We start from the raw sequence: 22605 nt of genomic DNA on the forward strand, positions 1-22605 counted from the left end.
AACTCAGGTTGCTTTCTATTGGCAAGGAACTGTGGCCGTGACTGATTGATATTCCTGTCTTGTTCTTTCAGAGTCAGAAAGTTGATATTTTAATAATGCTCTCCTGCTGCTGTGGCGATGGAGAGCAGACGTCTCAGTGTTCTGCTCCATCTTATTATTGAAAATAATTAGATTACTTTGAAATCGGTGATATTCATTACAGCTTCAAGCCAAGTCTAAACATCATTTTTGCTCATGATAGTTGCAAAATGCATTTTTAAAATAATATCATTGCTTTTGAAAGATTACTTGTTCAGAGTAAGTACTCAAAACAGGCGTGCTTATTTCCTTATTCATTTGAAGGCAATGCGAGATTCATTCATCACTTTGCCAGCCCCTGTATTATATTGTAATCAAGCTGGGAGTCAGCAAAACAAGGTAATAAATATTTTAGGTTTGTGTCAGTGGGCAAAAATCAAATTCGAAATCATATTATTTAAAATTACAGTTTCCACAAATAGTGTCCCACAACAAAAATGCCATAACTCCCATTATATTGTAAATGTGCAAGAAGGAATATTGCCAGTTTGTTTTATTATGGGTCATTTATAGACCAGAATTAAAACATGGTTCTTCTTTATTAAATTGAAGTGTGTATAATAATAAGTCCAAAATCCTTCCTTCGCTGTTTCATCATCTCAGGATGCAGACAGATCACACACTGGGTGTTCAGCTTTCTGTTGCTTTACCACAGAGCACAGACTTTACGTCTTTATGTCCTCATCTCCCCACGGTCTTGAGATTCTCGCTCCACTGGAATGAGACAATAGTCATGCTGTTGCCCCTGACAAACATGCGGTATGTTTCAGCTTTTATTGAACCAATCAGAAGGAATGATTGCTTGTGATCCAGTCTCCTCACAGCAGTAGCACCCGAACCCTCAGCCTGAAATCAGCCTGGCAGTGACACTCAAACATGCTCAGACACATGCAGCTGCGAGTCTGTGTGCTGAAAACAAGTCTGTGTCATAGCAGAATCCTGACTGACTCAACAGCAGCTTTGAAAACATAATTTTCTTGCTCGTACCTAATCAGTACAGAGTGTTAGCTTCATTATAACACAGCCGGGCAGATTGTCCAGAACCAGTAACTCCTCATTGTAGAGGCACGCCTCCTGTTTTCCGTCCTGATGCTTGATGCTTGCCCTGGTGTCCTTGCACTGGCTTCCTGTCAGGTTTTGAGTCAACTTCAAAATCCTCCTGCTCCCCTGTAAGGCTGTATGTGTCTTGGCACCTCAGTACCTGTGTGAGCTACTATCGTCCCACTCCCCACCTCGCAACCTTCATTCATCTGAGTCTGGTCTTCTCTATGTGCCTCAATCTAGTTCATATTCTAGGGGTGACAGGGTCTTCGCTGGCTCCACCCCAAAGCTCTGGAATTCTATCCCCAAGTATGACAGAGAGTCACCTACTGTACAATGAGTGCATTTAAATTTCAAACTCAAAACCTTCTGTTCAGAAAGGCTTTTATTTCATTAGAGTCTGTGTCGCTCCATTTTCTAATGACCTTGTAACTTCTGCTGCACCTCTAATTTCTTTTGTCTCTTATATGTGCTTATTCTGTAATTTGCTGTCTTTATAACTGTTTTGTGTTTTTTACACCAACTATATAGAGGTTTGGAAATGCAACATTATTTTGAGTTTTGGGATTTATTTTTCAATGACGTAACTACAATGGACTTGTGTCCTGTCCTTGGTGTGTGTGTGTTTCCTGCGATGGACTGGTGTCCTGTCCTTGGTGTGTGTGTGTTTCCTGCGATGGACTGGTGTCCCTGTCCTTGGTGTGTGTGTGTTTCCTGCGATGGACTGGTGTCCTGTCCTTGGTGTGTGTGTGTCCCGCGATGGACTGGTGTCCTGTCCTTGGTGTGTGTGTCCCGCGATGGACTGGTGGGTAGAAAAACTAATTGCATTTGCCAACTGTAACATCAAATTGCAGGGATTCATTAAAGAATATTGCCGACAAGACCTAATTTTCAATGATTGTGTGTTATTCATCTCAACATGATGAACACTTTTCCACATAAGAGATGATGATGCCGAGGTGCAAATTAACACTGCAGACAAAGTACATGAATATAAAAGGTAGCAGCAGACGAGATGTGTTTCGGTGAGTAACAGAATGTGAACTCAGCAGTGATGGTGGGGATGAGGGAGTCGTGCCAACGCGCGGGCCAAGCATACGCAGCAAATGTAAATTGCATGCAAAATAAACAGAGGAGGAGTTAAATCAAATGAAGGAGCTTGTTTTTCAAACGCAATCACAGCTTCTTTTGAAAGTGCAATGGCTCATTTCTTCTGTCAGCTTTGGGTTGTTTATGGCCTGAATCAATCTGCTTCCTTTACATTCCTACTGATGAAGTGGGGAGATATTGTTTGCCATAAAGAGACAATTAGAGCTCCACTTCAGGTTTTAGGCAAAGAGTACTGAAATGGAAACAAGGCGGTGAAGCTTTTTTTTAGCTGGGGTGGGCTCTGTATAAATTCTGTCCACGTTTTAGTGAAATTAGATATTTTCTTTTTGTGTTCTCAGGATATCTGAACACTTGGACAGACAGGCACAGTGAGAAAGGCCTCCCTTTAAGAACATCATCATAACTAATCAATGGCCGTTCTTAATAAATAATATTTGCAGTTCCCCTTTAATAGTAGTCAAACATACAATAAGAGTGGAAAACATGAGCATTAGCTTGAAGTAATTTGTTAATACTCATAGCATATACGGCATATAGTAACTCCAAACTGTCAAGATATCTAAGACTTTTGCAGAATAAGATGTGAATGTGGGGTTTGTATATACTGTATTATATGTAATATCAAAGGGCATCAAATCTAATGATTATTGATGCACTGTAAATTGAAACAACAGTGTTTACCAAGAGAAGAAAAAGTACACAGTAATATATAGTAATATTTCTGCATATTATGCTTTGAAATGATAGCAAGGAGGCAGCAGGCAGCTCTGCATTCAGCTATACCAGGTAATATCAAGTACAGTACATTTTATATTAATGCTGAATCCTGGTTACTTGAGTGGAAGCTCTGGGATGTTTTTCACACTTGAGAGAGTGTCCAGTGTGTAAGCTATAGAAATTGCAATACATTTCTTTATTTTCTTTCAACTGTATGACCCTCCTGCCCGAACCTGCCTTGATGACAGTGTGTGTGCAGTTATGAAGAGACTTGCAGGCAGACACGGGCAAAAGGTGTTTTGCTCTGAATAGTCAACAAGAAAGCTTATGTTCAATTCACTGTAAACCATTTAAGGTCCAGCTGGGATTTACTGTTTTTCAGCTTTCTCCAATATTATGTATATTACTGACTTGCCCAGAATTCTGAGCTGCTGAGCTGTGCAGAGAAAGCTGTGCTTGTGTGCTCTTGCGGGTTTCATTTATTTGTCCTGGTGCTGCAGTGTTAATGAGTCTGCTGATACATTGTTAATCAAGATGTACAGTGCAACGAATGAAGCAGAGCAGAAAAGTTAATTGGAAAGTCTGTGAATTAAAATATCAGTCATTTACTTATTTCATAATAAGTTAATCAATTACATACATGCAGCCTGTGATCATATCAAAAAGTAAAATGCAGAATTGTTTTTGCATTTTTGCATTGTTTTGCAGAATTTTTTGTAATCGGGCACATATCCAAAATGGTACTGTATAACTAACTATGTCTAAATAAGCCTTCTATTAATGCTTCTGAGCCACAATGTCTGCAGAGAACTGTGATTTATTCGATTTAAAATCATAATACTGGTGCTTCAATTTAATAATGGGTCTATATTGAGTTATCAGCACCTTGAATCTAATTTATTAAAGAAAGTTATGTGATCACAAAGTATTAGTATTAATTCAAGTATCTGATGTGTGCAGAAAAAGCAGTTGGAACAGTTGGAAAAGGTGAACATAACTTATCCTTTGTGAATTACTTCCTAATATATCTATCGATAATCGAAAATTAAAAATAGTTCTATAGGCTCCTGTGTTTAAGAAGATTATTCTTTGAAAGATTTCACAGGCGACAACTGTCACGGCCGGCACCCCTCCCCTAGTGGGTGCTCTAATTGGCTAGCCCTCCGGCTTGATTATTATCTGGTGCGTCTTGTTTTCGTGCTGTTATTTAACGCTGAGCCTCGGGTGTTTCGGGGCTCAGCACTTGGAAGATGGACACCCGGAAGCCCAGGTCCAGGAGTGGCCTGACGGCACAGGGTTCAACAAGGCGTCCTGACCAGCTAAGTCCGGGGCTCGGCGTCCCCAGTCCCGATCCCTGTTCCATGTCAATGTGTCTGTCCTGCTTCCCTCCTTCTGGGGATTTTGTCCTGTTTGTCCCGGACAGATTACCTGGCTTTTCGGATCTTGGGCTGCCCTCTGACTACCCGCCTGGTCCTGCCTGGACTTGGATGCCTAAGGCTGCTCTCCCCTGCTCACCGGATCGCGAGCTGTAACCCCTCACTGCCTTCACAACAAACCTTGTGTGTCTTCCCTGAACCCCGTCAGTGGTCCTGTTTCCGGATGCGCCGCCTCGCATAGGGTCTAAACACCCCCCCCCCCCCCCAGGGGAGACCGACCCGGCTCCCGTAACAACAACAGACTGAGGCTTGTGGCTCCACCCGAGAAGGGCACTGAGTTATACCCGTTACACGAGAAGGTTTACAAATGAAAGGAGACCTTTCAGCCCCCCTGGCCTGCTTGGTTTTAGTAGCTAATTGATCAGGGGATTTTATCCAGCTGTTTCTTGGAAAAGATCAGAGTATCAGCTTTCTGGCTGGGCAGCCTGTTCCAGATTCCTGTTACAATACATGAGGCCAAGGCTAACTCTTATCAATATCAGTTGTGGGCTTACACAGCTGCGGCTTCTCGTTGCCTCTTTTGTATATAAATGTGTTTTTTGGTTGCCTACTTGTACAAAGCGAATTTATTTTAATCAAGTGGGCAACAAAATACACTTAAATGTCATTGACGCTTAGCTTTTGTGATTTTCTTTTAGTGAGGGTGAGGCCACACTTTCAGTGATAAAATAACAGCAAGACACATTGTGAATCAAATTTGGCCTTTCTTGCTGTATTCCGAGTTGCTGCGTTGTAAGCAAACCTTTCCCCTCTCCTCTTTTCCTTTAAATCAAGGCTCTCCGTTGTGCAGAGTTAGATTCATCACTTGTACATCACCAGCACTCCTCCGGTTTTGCATGTGAGATCTCTGAGGTGTGTAAACCCCCCAACCAGCTCAAGCAGGTTTCTGCTGCACGTGCAAGAAAAGTCCTTCTGCTGTCCACTGAAACGCTCTAGTTTGGGGTTATGCAAAGTCAGAAGACTTATGGCTTGGTGCCTGGATTTTAAGAAAGTTTTATGAATAAATTTGAATAATTATATGTATAATAATTCTGGCTGTTCTTGTTGTTGTTGTGAAGGTTGCATCCATGCATGAGGGTTAATGTGGGTATTGAAGAGAAGAAGAACATGAATGAATTCTGTGGGCTGTGCGAATATGCATCAGGTCCTGTTAAAGTGTTCCTTGCTAGGCAAGGCATACACCAGACGAGTAAACTCAGCCCCAGAGCTTCTGTTCTTGTATTCACGTCACTTTCAAAGGAATGCCTACTATAGTGCACATCGTATACTCCCAGACAGGCTCAATGTACTGTAGGAAAGCACAGAGAAGGCATTACCTTAGAAAACCACAGCAAAAGCTAAATCTAAGAGCATTATAAAAGTCAGAAGAAACTATAATAAATTCACCAGGGGAATTCTTCATAAGAAAGCAGTTTTCTCTGTTTCCGTGAAGCACTCATGAATTTCTCAAAGGCTATGGCTTCTGTACATCCTGAGAGGTGTCGAACACCGATCTCGGTGCAAAGATATCCTTTGTGCCCTAAATGGCAAAGGAAAACACGTCCACTACACTTTCCTGCAGAGTCTGAGGCAGAAAACAAAATCAATGAAGAATCCAAGACACCCACACACACTTACGTCTTTGAGCACTGAAATGTTTTCTTTCTTTGACCCAAAAGACAAATCCGACAGTGTCAAAGTTCCTGTCTGAAAGAGCTCTTCAGCCAGAAGGAGATGAAGCAACTGTCTTAGATCAAAATCTTGGTCTTGTCAGTTTTATCTTTCCGATCAATAAAGAAAATCTTTGATGGGTCATGGAGCTCAGAGGACTCTCACTCCAGAGGCCAGGCCAAACCCAGATCAGCAAACCTCAGTCCACTGGAACACAGAGACTGGAATCTTCTTGTTGTGATGGAGTCTCTCATCTGCCCGTCAAAATCAGACACACAGAAAGGGCAAGATCATGTTCTGGTGGGAGGATCTATCAAATATGATTTACACAGACCACCAGTTACAGGGCAGTTCATAGAGACATATTGAGCTGCTTCTAAACAATTGTCCACCTACAACACATATACTGTATGCTGTATGACTGAAAAGGGAGGCATGACTTGTGAGACGCTCAAGCAGGATTTTAAAAATAGCAGACAGCTACATACACGTTAGCAGTTCTAGAAAGTGCCCCTGTTTGCAAAATTGTAAAAGTGTCTGATAAAAAAAAAACATTGGAAAAAAAATAGAAACTACAGAAAACAATTAAACCAAAATCTGCATAAAACAGAGACACAGAAAAGATACTGTGTACTGTTCTATGGGAACTCAACGCCATGTCCCTCCGGTCAGACTTTTCCTACTGAACTCGGGTGCCGCTGCTGTGTGGTTTTGAATCACATACTTACTGTACTGGGTGCTTCAGCGTGTTGGCTTGGCTGTTGAGTCTCGTACACACAAGTGTCAGCCTGTTGTCTCTCTCAGGCTGCCTGGAGCGTCCCACTGCCTCCTCCTCCTCCTCCTCTCCTCCTCTCCTCCTCCCTCCACCGCCCGCCTGCTCCAGCCTAATTCCTCCATGATGTAGGTCACAGTGTAATCACAAGAGCCTCCCTGAGCCCTGAAGACACTCTCATTTTCTTTCTGAATATCGGATTAACATTGATTGCTTTCCGCAGACTGGAGTAGATAAAAAACAGTCGGTTTGAAGTGATTGACTTGGCCTCGCTACTTTAATTCTCGTTTAGGCACAGGTCTGACGCTCCAGCGGGCCAGAGGGAGGCGATACATTACAAGGTCAGGAGAGGTGGAGCAGGGGAAACGATCGATCTCCCGACCTGCCATCTCAACCAGCGCTTGTGTCCGAGAACTAGAGCCCACAGAGTTCAGGGCGTTTGTTTAAGCATCACCACTGGGGTAGGAGGAGTGTCGTGTAGTGCGGAGCTTGTGTTTCCCCAGTGCAGTACATACTGCAGTGAGTGAAGTCATGTCGTTTCCTACAGTGTTTAGTGACACACAGTCTTCATCCCCGTGCAAAAGGCTCTTCTTTTTAATTTGAAAATAAACCCAAGTGAAATTACAAAAGAAAGTTTAAGGAATCAGCATGATTATTTTGCTTCTCACCTATAGAGTAGTTCCTTTAAGGATCTAACTTTTAATATTACTTGTACAAAATCAGGTTCAAATCTTTCTCTGGGGAACTATGTGACTTTGAAGTCCACTCCCTGTAAATGTTTAAAACTGAGAATTGTGCAGTGGAAACAGGCATTCTTAGGCACTTCAGCAGTGGAGTTTAGTCATGTACTGCAGCAGCAGCAAAAGGCATCACAAACCATTCTTGAGCTATTCTGCAAACCTCTGTGTATCTGAACAGGAATAGACAAGCCTGTCACAAAGGTGGAGAAGGTTGGGTTTAATTGCTGAAACTGCAATACTTTTCTCCTTCAGCAATCCTCATAAGTGTGATCCTCAAACACGTGAGTTGTTATATGTAATCAAATTATAGGCTGTTTAATTAAAGGGATTAGCAAACCACTGGAAAGCCCCCTTGGAATACCTGGGCTGCAGCCTTTTATAGATTTCTTCTCTGGTGAGAGGTAAGAGAACAGGGCTCCTGGGTGCTGCAAAGACACACAGGCACGTCTGTCACTTGCTCTGGAAACAGCACGTCCAGGTTGTAGTGATGACGCCCATCTCTTTGCAATGGGTTTGATGGAGTGGCTGGGAGTAGGAGTCACTGTCTTGATGAATGGAAACAGAATTAAGCACACTCAATGGGAAGTCAAAGGATTAATGCACCTGTGTGGGCAACATCAAAACCCCCAGCTATGGGGATGAATCATGTCTGCAAAAAACAGTGCTTAGTATTGACACTGGATGTATGAAATGAGAACGTAAGAACTAAATTGACATTTATATCTGATGCAGCTTAATCTGCTCTTAAAGGATTCGGAGCGGAATTAATCATTGTATTAAAGCCCCATCTTAAATAATACCACTGTAATGCAAATACAGGAGTTTTAAGTGCAATTGCAGACAATGTCTTAACCTTGTTTCTGACTTATCTCTTTCTAAGAAACTCGCTTTCAGTGCTTAATCATGTGAAAAAAGGAACCTGATTTATTTGGGATGGAATTTTGGATTGGGTACATTATCCAGGAACTGTATGATTCTTGTTAAGTTTTTAACCATTTGTTTGGGAAAAATAAAGTCCAAAAATGATAGAGTTTTTTTATACTCCACATACAACCAAGGTCTTGGTATTATGACTAATTGTCCAAGAGGGAATACGATTTAAAAAAAAAAAAGATTGCATTACATGACACATTGCTGACTCAAAGAATTACAGGACTGAGTAGCCCTTCAACTCAAATGGTGAACCAAATGGATACTATCCCCCTTTTCCCAAAGACGTTCAGCCTTATGATAAAATCCCATCCAGTTATTCCAATGGAGAAAAGCTCCTGATTGATTGTTTTGTTAATTGGGTTTACTCTGATGGGACCCAATCCAGGCTTTTTTCTTCCCTTCTAGGACCCAAAAGAACCCAAAGCTAAAATCATGGAATGTCTGCAGCCTCTCAGGACCGTGTGTGGACAGCGCCCATCCTTTCAGGACCGTGTGTGGAGAGCGCTCATCCAAAATGCGCTCCTACACTGTCACTAGGCTGCTGAATGCCCATTCTAATCTTTCAAGCTTTAATTAATTCTAGAGGCTTGATTTCTCACATTAATTTTATATTTATGCCTCTGATTTTAATTGATTTTATATTTCACTTCTTAATTTATGGTCTCTTTGTCACTGGCATTCTGGCACTCTTACTGTTCTGCTGCCTTTTTTTTTTCAGATGTTGTTATCCAACAGAGGTATGACATAGATTAATGGATTTTAATTATGAGAATAAATTCCTGATATGTTTAGGGTTTTTTTAAAGCTTTTGTTCTTAGGGCCAGGAGCCTGGCTTAATCAGCCTGCAGTGTAATTGAAAGGGGTTATTATATTATCCAACTTCTTTTATCCTTTACTTCATGGTGACTGATGATTATAGCTGGGTTTCCCTGTGGACTGTGTGCAAGAGGAGCTAACAGACATGTTATTATGAAAAGGAGACTCTGAAATGGAGAATGTGGTACAGTCAAAGAAGTAGTTCCAGTAGGGAGCTGCGTCGGCATGCGTAGGCTGCAAAGGAACAGGTAACGGGTTTATTCCAGCTGAAAAGAGAAGAAAGGAAACACAACATTTCAGCTGTGGAGCCTTCTTCAGGTGTCACAGAACAGCAGGTGATCAGCTTCATAATCTGAAAACAGAAGCTCTGGGAGTGTGGAGCAAGATACTCATACTAGATGCCCAGCAAAGTTGTTGTTCAGAAATAGCTTGATGTAGTCCTTGGATCACTTAGCAACCTCTAAATGGGCTAGATGAGCTGATTGTCGTCCTCTTGGCTATAACCTTTCTCGGGTTCTTAAATGCCTTGTAGATTGTTTTGAAATCTATGCAATGCAATGCAATGAAAAAAAGGCTCCCAAAATCAATTTTTTCCTGTTTGCATTATTTTCTTCTTGACTGTGTAAATGTTACCTTTCTCATCTCATTGCTGTGAATGTATTTTTGTCAGTGGCCTAGATAATACCAGGACAGCGCTGTAACTAACTGGAATGACAGAGATGTGGTTGTTGTAAATTACCTCATGAAATTTCCTCTCAGCCACCTAAGTGAATAAAACACAAAGCAGGAACAGTTTCATGGAAAGATCTTTTCTAATTTATTTTTCAGCAATTTCTTCTTGTCCTGCTCACCTGAGCAACTTATTTCCCAATTCATTTTTCAGGAAATGTTTTTAAGACAAATGATATGGCTTAAGCATCCCTGTTGAAGAACAGGATGAACATTCCATCATTTCCAGAACTTCAGCTCTGACAATTTCATCGTAGCTTCAGCAAAGAAGCAGAAATCACAGGTGTAGATATGCATCGCTATGGAGTGGGACTCATCTTGGTACTGGCAAGAAACATCAAACACAAAGATGTTTTGTTTATTAAAACAAACACAGACTAGATTTTTTTCTCCATTTTTATCTGTACGTACATAATTTCTTCTGAGCTTTCAGCCCCAGTATTATTTACTTTATATATTAAGCAGATAAGGACAGTCTGCCTACAAAATCAGCAGGATGATTTCTTGAGTAAATTTAAAATGTTTCTTGAATTGTTTTCCCCCAGAGTACTGCTCAACTGTTATCCAGGAAACGCATTATTTGTTTCTGGAAGCTTCTGTACCCCCAGAATGAATCAGAGAGCGTTTCTGGGGTAGAATTTTGAAATCGATGACATTCTGAGCAGTAGGGGTTGGTAATAATGAGGCCCTCTGGGGTCAGCTACAGTATGAGCACGAAGGGGAATGTGTACTCTCTAAGAGGGAAGTCATTGAAAGTAGAGTGTTTTATGTTTGAAAAAATCTCAAACCAAAATGTTTAGTCCCCAAAACAAGTACTAGAAAATATTGTAATGAATCGACTTTTTAAATTGTCTTAGAACAGTATGCTTTTCAGCTTCACAGCAGCAGTTCATGGATGGTGTACAGTACAGTAGGTAGGTCAGTGAGCACAGCATGTAGACCAGTCACCAAGGTCTGACTGAGTTAGGAGGCCAGGGGTGGAGGAAGGGGTTAGTACAAGTGTCAGTGACAGTACGTCTGTCCACATGTGTGGTCCAGCTCCTTTCTTGACTATTTCCCTGCTTTTACCAGACATGAGCTGTGATTGGCTGGAGTCTGCCCAATCAAATGCTTTGAAAAGGTGACCACATTACCTTTGCACTGTATACAGTATACTGTGTTTTTCCAGGATCTAGTTTGTGTACACCATGTGCATGTGCAATGCTTTATTGCATATTGCATTTGCTGTGATTCCCCTAGTTCTTACCATTGCATGTGTTGTGATTTGTCTGAATGCATTGCTCCAATATACAAATGTGTTTGAAGGCATGCTTTTGGCTGCTACTGCTATCTGCAGGAGTCTGATACGTTTAGCTCTTTGAGTACTATCTCAGCTGATCAAAGCTTGTCAGGGAATAATGAAATATCTATGACCTTCAGAGTGTCAGCACTACACTTTTGTTTTTATATATCCGTCATTTCATTTGAATGTCTACCCCTCTGACATCTGGCCTGACACAGGACAACTTTAAAAATACTTTTCTGGAGTCTAAATATGATTTCCATTGTTTCTTTCTCTGTGTAAAATCTGTTTTGAAATAATAAGACTAAGCTGAAATGAGAAAAAAAATCCAAAAAAATTTCCAGTCCAGTACTGTATTTATCATGATTTACTGATATTTGTACTTTTTTGCTCACTCTCAGTAAACCAGGAGAGAATTATATTCTGGAGCAAAAAAACCTTGTGAAATTCAATGTTACTTCCAACGGTGAATCATTAAATTTAAACATTTACTGAAATTTTGAAAGCATTCAGCTTCCTTTTCCAAAAGCAATCTGAAAAGCCATTAAATGCACAACTGTGGCCTTTGAAAATCAATCTATAAAATAGGAGGAATACAAATGATACTGTCACTTAAATAAACCTTTGTATAATTCTACTGAACTGGAAATGTGGACCAGGTTTCTGCGAAGGAGCATTAAAGGTTGTTCAGATTTACCAGAAGACATTTGCAATATATTATGTTGCCAATTTCTCTGCCGGTGAGGACAGTTTTCCTGCAGATTGTTAAATTTACTTTCAGACATGAAAGACCAACTAAAAGCTGCAGGGCTGCAAAAGCAATGAAGTCCCTCAGACACCGCGACCAGGAGGACAGAAAGATGAGAAACTGCCATAATGTTCTAAATTACACCAAAGTGGACTTAAAACGCAATGAAAATACCTCAAGCAATTGAACTATAAATACAGAAACACAGGCGCATTTCTGCTGTCATTGGTCCTCCGAAGTAAACATTCACATTAGGTCAGGCCAGCTGCATACAACTCTACCTTCAGGCCCCATTAAAGTAAGTGGGGATGAGGATGCTCCACTAATGCACTCCGGAGATCTCTGTTTGCTCAGAAAAGCAATTTGCCTCATGTGTTGCTCACCCCCTTCACAAAAAGAAAACCTTTCTGTAAACAGTCCATGACAACAGCCTCTGCAGGTGCTCCGAAATCGTGGGGGCTCTCGGTTTAACCCTGGATGGAAAGAACAGTTAACTTAGTTGAACCTTTTAAATTGTTTTCAGCTTTTAAATAGGCATAGATATCAACTCCCTTCAACCCCATGGATACGTAACTTAACCTCCTGCAAAAGACTTCAAAAGTGTTGTTGTGATGAAGTGGAAATGCTTTGCAGCAGGGGTCAGATTCTAAATATTATATTGAAGTTAATGCATATCTAGTACTTATTACCAAAGTTATACAGTTAAGTGTAAATAAATGATTACAGGGTCATTATTAAGATTCAGTGATGATACTCTATATGACTACACAGTACTACAATTCTTTAAAACGTCCCCTTGTCTTTGTATTTTATCAATCTGTCCCTTGTTAATGCTTTACCACCATCCATTGCTAAAACCTCAATATGAAGTGTTCCCAGTGTGAGGGGAGGTGGAGTGGCAGGAGGAGAGGAGGGTTGATTGCTGTTTTACAGGAAGTGAGCCCTGTCATCAGCCTCGATCCCAGGTTTTACTCACCAAAACGTCTCGGGTGCAAATGGGGACAAGTCACACACAACAAGCCCGTCCGGAGGGGTTCCAGAGGGTGGAAACAGGAAGACATGTCTTTGCTCAGGTAGTGACATATCTGTGATTTGTCACAGGGGGCTGGCTGAAGGTTTGAACTCAAGGCAAAACACCTGGGCTGAGGTAGCAGTGGCACCCGTCCCGAAGCTCACACACACCGGTTTAAAGAAGCTGACGACGAGAGCACTGTTACTGTACCCACCCGTGAGTCCAGCTGCACAGACGTTTCCTTCCCCTTAGGCTTTTTCCCGAACTTTACTCTCACCACAGTCCAGAATGTGTTCGAATGGCCAGGTGAAGAAAACAGCCCCCCTTTAAGGCCGTGAGCTTACTGTGAGTGTTGGCGAAGTTCAGCCACACCCTTTCTAGAATGCTGAAGCCAACTCTAACCCAAACAGCAAAGGCAGAAAGCCTCAGTCTTGGTGCTGCTCTCCACTCGTTCTTCTTCTTGTAATCGTGCACAGCAGTGTCATCTGGCATATTTCTTATGTTTTTGTATTGTTTTATTTGAACAGCTTTCAGTTGGTCACGACTGAAAAGCCACATGGTTGAAGGGCAGATTTACTGTACTTGTGGATGGGTGTGATTTCCTCATACGCATGCCTGTGATCCACACAGTGGTACAAATACATGCTGACATCATGCCATACTGCTCAGGGCAGGGCTGGTAGGGTGTACATTTGTCTGGATTTGTTTCAGCCTGGGAAGTCTTCACAGATCTGTTTGCCATTTTGTTTTAAAAACATGAACGCAATGATTTTAAGTCTGAACATGCAAAGCATCGCTATGTTTTGGAGAACAGACACACGCTGCCAGGAACATTGAGCTCCAAGACAGGAGGTGAGAAAGGTTCAAACTGCTTTGGGAATCAGGATTTGAAGAGTCTCAGGACTCCTCCAATCACAGCCTGAAGCACGTCTGAACACAAGGAGCCATCAGGGGAGCACTTGTGAAGGGAGAGAGAAAGGATACATCTGGCTGAAAACTGTTTCTCTTCTAAATGAGTCTCCTGTCAAGGTGCTGGGCCACAGATAAATTGCAGGAGAAAGAGTTTTATTGTATCACAGCTCTCACAAGATGTGAATTCCCAGGAGGGAAGAAAACATTTCTGTGTTTGTTCCTCTAAAGGTTCTTGATCACCTGCTTCCCCCGACTAGAGCTCTTTGTGCTTCACAGGTAAGCAGACAAAAAATGAAAACACGTTGCTGTAGTGAAGTAGAATGCCAGACCTTGTAGGTACAAGGAGATTTAGGAAAGAAATGAAAGAGCAAATATCAAAAGATACACTGCTGTTTTGAACAAAATCGATATGGTACATTAAAGCATTCCGTACCGTACAATTTTATTAAACGTTAATCTGTCAGACAATTACACAAACCCTTTTTCAAAGGCATTGCAAACAAAATCATCTGTTTGTTTCCTCCATGGCCTGCAGTGCAAAGCAATTTTACATGCAGGGTGCTGGAATCAAAGCCTCACAGTATTTGCATTATCCGCCTTCATACAGTTTGTAAAAATCTATTTGCGCGAACAGATAAATAAGATGTGTAGCACACACAGCTGTTTCTACAGTTTACAGGAGGAATAAAACAGAGTGTGCTTGTTTCAGTTCAGGTCATAGTGAGGCCACAGACTGAAAACTCCATAAGAAACTCTTGGTAACTTGAATTATGTGTCTTCTTCATGTTAGGCAACATACATATAATAAAAACGTTTTGTGCACATACTGTATCACAATTTCTTTGGTAATTGTCCAAGAAAGTCAGAAGGATATTTCTTTACAAGGTCCGAAGGAGAAAGAGATGCATCTTTTCAGCCTTTGTGACATGCTCCGTTACAGTAGTGCGAAAAGAACATGATTATGAGATCAGTCCTGCACATTTTCAGAATATAATTAATTTGCTTGGAGTCTTAGTCTATTGCAGCTCTTCGATTAGCATTCAGCAGATGGTAAACAGATTGTAAATTTTTAAGGACTCAGAGGTGTTGAGTACCTAACAGGTTTAAATGAGTTGTTTTACAACAGCAATTTCTGTGTCTTTAAAAAAGACATCAAACAGGACAAAACTCAGTATAACACACACTACCTGTTCTGAGATTCTAGCAGGTGCTATAGGAAATCTTCAAGCTCATTTACTTCAATCATCAGACGATTTTGCTGTCCTGTGACGTGCAACCAATACCCTATCAACATTTCAGAATGCAACATTTCTGTCACCCCACAGGAGCAGAGCTTCACAAGAAGAGCTGTAGGAGCAGGAGTGTGCAGGATGTTGAGGCGGACCAGTTTTACCTGACCTCTGACCTCTGAGGAGTGCATGTAGGAAGTGCAGGGCTTGCACGTCGAGTTCATTATGTGTGAAAGTGCCTCTATGATGAACAAACAGAATGATCTGAGGGCAATCTTATGAGTCAAGAATAACACCTGGGTCTCAGGTATTTCATTCAGCTGTACACTGTAACCAGCAGTGCTCAGCTTCCCAGAATGCGGACGTGAGGGACCCATGTGATGTGATAAGGGCACTAGCTCACCTGCTGCAATGTTAACATGACCTCAGGACCAAGGGCCCGTTTCAAAAAAGACCTCCAGGTGGCAGCTTGCTGCAATCACGCTGATGCTGTTGGTGAAGAAAGATACCGTAGCAGCAAAGAAAATACTGAACCTAACTGTAATCAAATCTTTTTCAAAACCAAGATAATTTCTCAAGAAAAATTGCCTCATAGTCCTTTGCGAAAGGTGTAGACAAAAAGCAGCAAAGACATGCAGGAAGGACTCTAGAAAAACCTAGAATCATTTTAACTTTTTTATTTATTTAGTGAATGGCTTGATTCCTTTATTAATTGGCTAATGTATTGATTGAAATGCACTCGCCGGCATGTATACCAGAAGAATCTGATCAAGTACTGTGGAAGAATGTGGTCAGAAATGTTGGCAGGAGCCAGAGAGGGTACTGGGCATCACCGCTGCCTGGGAGACTGGGAGTCGGGCAGCACATGTTCTCTCCTGCTGCAGGGATGAACTAGCCTGGAGCTGGGGACTGGCCCTCCTGTCGCTGCTCAGTGAGTCTGACTCACTGTGAGACTGGATCCCTTGTACCCGGAGTGACATGCTGGTTCTCATGAATATGTATAGGATTTCATTCATATATCATCAACTCCCACTGCCGTGGCTGTGAGGCCCTTTTAAATATTCATGAAGAGTTTGGAGCGATATCCAGTGGGATTTGGGAGCTATTTAATTTTGATTAGATTCAAGGTCCTAACAAGATCCTTAGTTTTGTGTGGGTGGCTTCTCTGGGACACATGTTTTTGAGAAGGGAACAGAAAAAACGGGGAAGATCTTGTCTTGAAAGAGAAGAAACAAAACAAACAACAAATCTTTTGATTGAATTAATCTTATGAAAGTGACAGTAGAAATAATAGTTCATAGGAGATGAGGAAATGACTTTTTTGATGACACAATGTTGAGTGATCAGCATTTTGTCCTGGCTATTTAACACACTGATGGCGGTAATGGAGACCAACACAGAATAAAACGAAGCTCCATGGCATTTAGCAGCAGATCAGAAACATTCATACACATTAATATTCTGTGGCTGAATCACTGAGGATTTCAAACACGCATTTAAGCTTCAATCACTCCAGCGAAGTAATGCCTCCTTTGTTGCATGGGAATCATAAATTGAATAAATGCAAATTCTCATGATACAATTAATTTTTTTTTAATGTCCTCTGTTTAAAAACAGTCTTCTGGAACATCATCAGGTCAAACTATCTCTCCTGATGTATAAAACTAAAACCTTATGTTTGCTGTCTTCTGAATGTAACAGGAGTTCACCAAAGTTATATGTCATGCCCTCTACAGCTAGAGGGCGCTCCTACTCTGTCCTGTTCCTAGTTTCCTGTGCTTTGCTTGTCCTTCCGGTGTGTCTTTGTCTGGGGCTATATATTTCTGGTTCACCCTTTCCTCCTGCCTCAGCATTGAGGGTTCGGATGTCTTGAGACTCGCCTAGCACCAGGTCGTCTCCTCCGTGGCCTGAGGGCACAGGTTTCTACCTGACATCGTCTGACCTCCTGAGCCCGGGGTAACCCCCATCTTGCCACTATGCATAGGGTCTTTTTCGCTCTCCTGCCATTCCACTATTTTACTTTGTTTTTCTCTTGACGTTTTGGGTTTTTCCCTTCCTGATTTCCCTGTTCTCTGGTTCCCCTGACCCCTGTTTCTCTGAACTCTTGGTTCCTATCTGTTGTGTGTGGTTTGTTACCCTGGTCTCCCAGGTTTATTTTTGTTGTGTATGCTTTAGTATATGTTTTTTGTCTCGCTCCCCGGAACCCTGCCTGGCCCCCCTTTCCACTTTCCCTTACCCTGGAGGAGGGGGTAACTCTCAGCCATGGACTCCCGGAGGTTTCCTTTCAGTTAAATTAGGTTTTTCCTCCCCCCAGTGCTGGGCAGCTCCTTTGTTTTTTGGGTGTCAGGAGCCGCCCACGAAGGGGGGAGTGGGGGGTGGGGGGATACTGTCATGCCCTCTACAGCTAGAGGGCACTCCTACTCTGTCCTGTCCCTAGTTTTCTGTGCTTTGCTTGTCCTTCCTGTGTGTCTTTGTGTGTCTGGGCTATATATTTCCAGGTCACGCTTTTTTCCTCGATCAGCATTGAGGGTTCGGACGTCCTGAGACCCGCCTAGCACCAGGTCGTCTCTTCGCAGCCTGAAGTCATAGGTTTCTACCCGACATTGTCTGACCAGGTGAGCCCGGACTAACCCGCTACGCATAAGGTCTTTTTTCGCTCTTCTGCCATTCCACGGCTTGTCCCTTCTGACATCCGTGACAGTATATACAGTAAGTGTTTTCTATAATTTTAGGTAATTATTATTCTACTTAACAAAACAAAGGGTTAGGGGCATTATAGTCCAAGTCAACTGAAAAAAACAAGTTATACAGAAGTTACAATTGGAAAATATTAACAGAATCTGAAAAATGACTCTACTCTCTCCTAATTTTATATTCAGCGGTTTGGTCAAATTCTAATAACAAAGAAACGACCTGGAGGATATAAAGGGATATATACTTAATACTTTATTAACAGTAACTCTCCTGACTGAGGAAATGACAGCGCTGGTAAGAGCTGTCACAACCCCCATGTATGAGGAATGAGCCAGGGAGCTGCTGTAAGAGTGCAGTCTGGGGGTAGAGAGGAGTGGAGAAAAGATGTGCACAGGGTTGAGGGCAGGCAGAGAGTATTTATATGAAGGAGAGCAGGAGTATGAGATTAGAATTTGACCTCCTAACGAACATCTGTTAAACAATCAGCAAATTAATTTAGTGTACAATGCAAACAACATGAGAGCAATTTAAAAAACACCCATTTTTTTTTAGATAGAGAGAGACCTTGATTTTGTCGATCACATTTGTTTCACAACAGACCAACAGAGAAAATCTAGTCCTAAGCTTCTTGCTTATCAAATCCGTTTGTATCCACAGGTAACATTGTGCTGTTTCAGGTTTTAATTTTCCAACCGACATTTGTGCCTGTTGCTTGCTGGGATGGGCTCTGGCTCCCCTGCCACCCTGTATTGGATAAAGAGGTACAAAAATTGATGAATGGATTTAGCTGAGATCTCTCAGACAACATCGCCAAGAAAAGCTTTTCCCTGGTAACGTTCCTGACTGCTGCATCAACAGCAGAACAGAATATCCTTGCAAAGTCTCTTTCACATTTTGTCATTGAACAATGCATGTACTGTAGAAAGCAAATGTATAATTTGTTTTCTAGACCACACAAGAAAGCTTTCTAGAAGTTTTTATCAAATGAACAACAACCTGAGAAAGGTTTCCTCCCGTTTTTTCGGAGAGCAATCAGATACAAGCCAGTGTATCAGAGCAATTGAGCTGCTGCAGTCAGAAAACCGGGCTTTATTTATAGTATCATCATGCTATAGATGCAAACTGCTATACAGTGTGTGGGCTCTAAGACACAGTGAGAAATCCTAAAAAAATAAATCTCTGTCATTATATTTGATTTATTCAGATACTAAATACTTTATAATATTCCTCCACTGCCTTCTGTTTTATGTTCTGTTTTAATATAGGATCATTCTCATCTGTGAACGGGCTTATGCATAATACAAGAAAAGGAACTTGATTCTGCTTTTCATTAAGGCTTATATCCAATAGCTTCAGGGGTGTTAATTGCTTTTTAACCATGGAGAGATTACCTAGATGTAAACCCACTGACCTGTCAGCCTGCTTTCAAGCACTGGTGGAGGCTTAGAGTTTGGCACAGAACTTGAAATTTGGAAAACACATAGCATTCTAATTTGCTGTTAATTCAACATCTGCTGTTCCATATGGAGGGGAAAAAACTTTTCTGTTCTATGATAGCGGGGAAGCACTGTGAAACACAGCCCTGTGTCCAGCACTACGTATCTAGAGGGATGACACTGACACCTGCCAAGATACAATAAAGACTGTGAATTGTTGCTTCTATGGTGCATAAAACTTCAGGGCAAATGTGTGCTTCCATCAGTGAGCTGAAATGTCCCTTATTCCTATGCTTCTTAAATGATCTTAACACACACGTTTCATAAACAGAAGACTAAATACATGCTATAGACAAAAAAACTATTTGACAAAGACTAACCAAATATTTGTATGTCTTTTCCTGATTGTCTGCAGTGAGCCCCAATCCATTAATCAGTACTTTGCATTGTACACAGGTATCTAAAGTAGGGTAAGGTAGTCAGTTTCAACACCGTTAAATGAGGCTGATTTCTGAAATTTGCTCAATTTTGTCTAAACTCCGAGAAGCTTTACGGGCTTGTATAAAACGAAATTTCCACTGCCTGCAAAAAATATTTGATATTCATAGGATTGTGCTCGAGTATGTTTCCTAATTTTATCCTACTCTTCTCTCTTGCAAATCAGTAGTACAATTCTTCAGATTTAGATAAACTCGAATGGAAGCTGGTTCCTCAGATCGCCTTGCTCTCTTAATGAAGCACGTCTGCTGAACCCTGTGATGAGCACTGAAGACGCTGGCAGCTCTCGGGCCCCCAGCCTTCACTGACTCTGTCTGAAAGTCCGTAGGCAGGTCACAGCTTCATGACTTCCACCTATCATCCGCAGAGCTGCCATTAGTAATCCTTCCCATAATCGCTTTCCCCCAGCGTGCCTGAGTAAACTCCATCTGGCAGGTATAGGAGGTGTCATCTGTCCTTTATCTTCATCGAGCAGCAGCCCGCCTCAGGACCCACGCAGGTGACAGAGTGGAATATCCGAATGGAGGCTCTGCACAGGTGCCTCTGTGAGTGAGGGATTCAGTGCACAAATCATAAACATACTCTGTGTGTACGAGCATATTGACACACACACACACACACGCACGCACGCACGCACGCACACACACACAAACAACATATTGTGTTTTAGCGGGGCCAGGCCCTGGCTCTGCAGGGCCCCTGTCCTCCTTCGGGGGCTGAACTTGTCGTCAGTCTTGTCTGGTGGCGTCTATCAGCTGCCCGCCTGCACCACTGAGAGCTGGTGCAACGGGGATGGAGAGCAGGACGTGTGTGAAAAGGCTTGGTTGCTCTCCTCTATTTGGGATTGTTTGCCTTGCTGCCTTCATAGGTCACACCTCCTCTCACCGGACTCTGACCTCTAGCCTGGAACTACCAACCACTCTGCTGCCTCACTGCTCTCTGACTCATAGCCAACGGACTCTCTCAGCAACCTGCATAGGTGTCACGATATTAGTCCCCCCTCCTTAAGGGTGCTCCAGCCCTTTCACTTAAGACTTTATTCTCTGCACCTGTTTCCCATTCCCTGCCCACCTTAAAAGCCAGGCGCTGACGCTCATCCGGGCTCTGCATCTGATTTCCGTATCGTGCGAGTCCGGGACCTGGAAGCGCCTGGTCCCGTTAAGGTTTTAACCTCTGTTCCCGTTCCTGTTCCCTGTCCGCCGGTTCCGACCCGGCCTTCGTGGTTTTATTTCCTTGTTTTGATGGATCTCCTGGTTTTGGACTTACCTTTGTGTTTTGGATACTCTAAGGACTACTCTTTTGGATTGTTCGCCTGGGCCACACCTCCCCCGTGCACCAGCGCACCTTGGACACGCCCCCCTGTCTTCAGCCCCGTATTCCTGCATGACGTTTCCCTAGTGTTTCCCCACTCCTTCGGATTGTGTCATCCGCATAGGGTCCGGAAAGAACTGTTCGTTACAATAGGGTTCAGAACGACCCGCTCGTAATACAGGTCCATTCGGTTCTGGAAACCAAGCGTCTGCTCCTTTATAACCTTTCTCCTATTCTCCAGCGTTGCACTGTTATTCCTTTAATTACAGTTATGCAAAGGCAATTTCTTTTCTTAACAAGCTCTAAATTATTATTTATATGTTAAATATGGTGATCCTTTACAACATGAATGCTTAATGGAAAGAATGTTATTGAACCATCAGATTAAACTTATTTTGAATGACTGATTGTTTATTTTCACTAGCAGCAGGAAACTTCGAATGGGAGCCTGTGAAGTTTCTTCTTAATTGTCGTCTGTCGTTTTATTTCAAGTGTTCTAGTTACAGTCCTATTTAAGGGGTCTTTAATCACGTTTTGAAATATGAAATTGAATACACGTTTCAAAGAAGACAATATGCTCTTTATGTCTACAGAGACCCATACTGCAGTTGTGTCATTCGGCGGGAAATGCAAATGTAGAGCCTTTAACCTTTGGAACTACTTGAAAGCATTTCAGAGCCTTAACAGCCATGGTAATATTGCAGGGCCTTGCGTGGTATAGCCTTCTCAGGCATTAAAGAGGACTCTGGTGTTAGGAAAATATGAATACGCATCATTTTTATCCATGTCTGTTCAGCTAATAAATGTACTTTCATATTTAGTATTTATATCGCTGTTATGTGGTAAGTCATTAAGGATTGTCATTTCCTTTAGAAAGTGTCCCTGCTTTTCGCAAGTAAGATCAAGGACCATTATTCAAACCTATTCTGAGAATGTCCGCCTTCCTCCTAAGAATGCTTTGATTCTAAATGGTTTGAATGAGGCTTCATTTAAATGATAAAAAAAAATTGAAAAGGGCAGAACATTGCGCAGAATTGTATGTGTCACCCAGCAATTCTGTTCAGTAACGACTTCTGAAATAATAAGCAAAGACAAAGACAAACTGCGAGTCTGCTCGGCTCTTGTGTCACCGCTCTTCCGAGGAAGATCCTGCAAAAGCATATCCCGGAGCCCCGCGTGCTTCGCAAAGGCTGCTGCAAATACGCGATAACGCCTGTTATGCCAGCAAAATAGGTCGATTTTTGCTTTTGTACATGTAGGTGAAAATTGCGGATAATAGCTCATACATTTTCAATGTTCGCTATCACACGTCGTTAAACACAGCAGATGACAACTCTAATGTTGCAAATTGAGATAATGAGGAGCAACTGTCACCGGCGACTTTGGCTGTATTATTTTGAAATGATGTGATTCTAAATCCGTCTGACATATAAAAAACTTTACAAAAGACACGAAACAGAA

At 42.1% G+C, this 22605-nt stretch overlaps 1 long non-coding RNA gene across 1 annotated transcript; it reads right to left on the minus strand.

Moving 5' to 3' along the window:
• Positions 1–9935: 9935 nt before the first annotated feature.
• LOC148650727 (uncharacterized) lies at positions 9936–13397 on the minus strand. The gene is made up of 3 exons (XR_015925852.1): positions 13029–13397; positions 12334–12525; positions 9936–10346 (listed from the first exon to the last, which is right to left on the minus strand). It is a non-coding gene; the product is annotated as an uncharacterized LOC148650727 (long non-coding RNA).
• Between the last annotated feature and the right edge of the window lie 9208 nt (positions 13398–22605).

Source organism: Lepisosteus platostomus, chromosome 13, assembly GCF_059453375.1.
Source record: "Lepisosteus platostomus isolate fLepPlt1 chromosome 13, fLepPlt1.hap1, whole genome shotgun sequence".
NCBI lineage: Eukaryota > Metazoa > Chordata > Actinopteri > Semionotiformes > Lepisosteidae > Lepisosteus > Lepisosteus platostomus.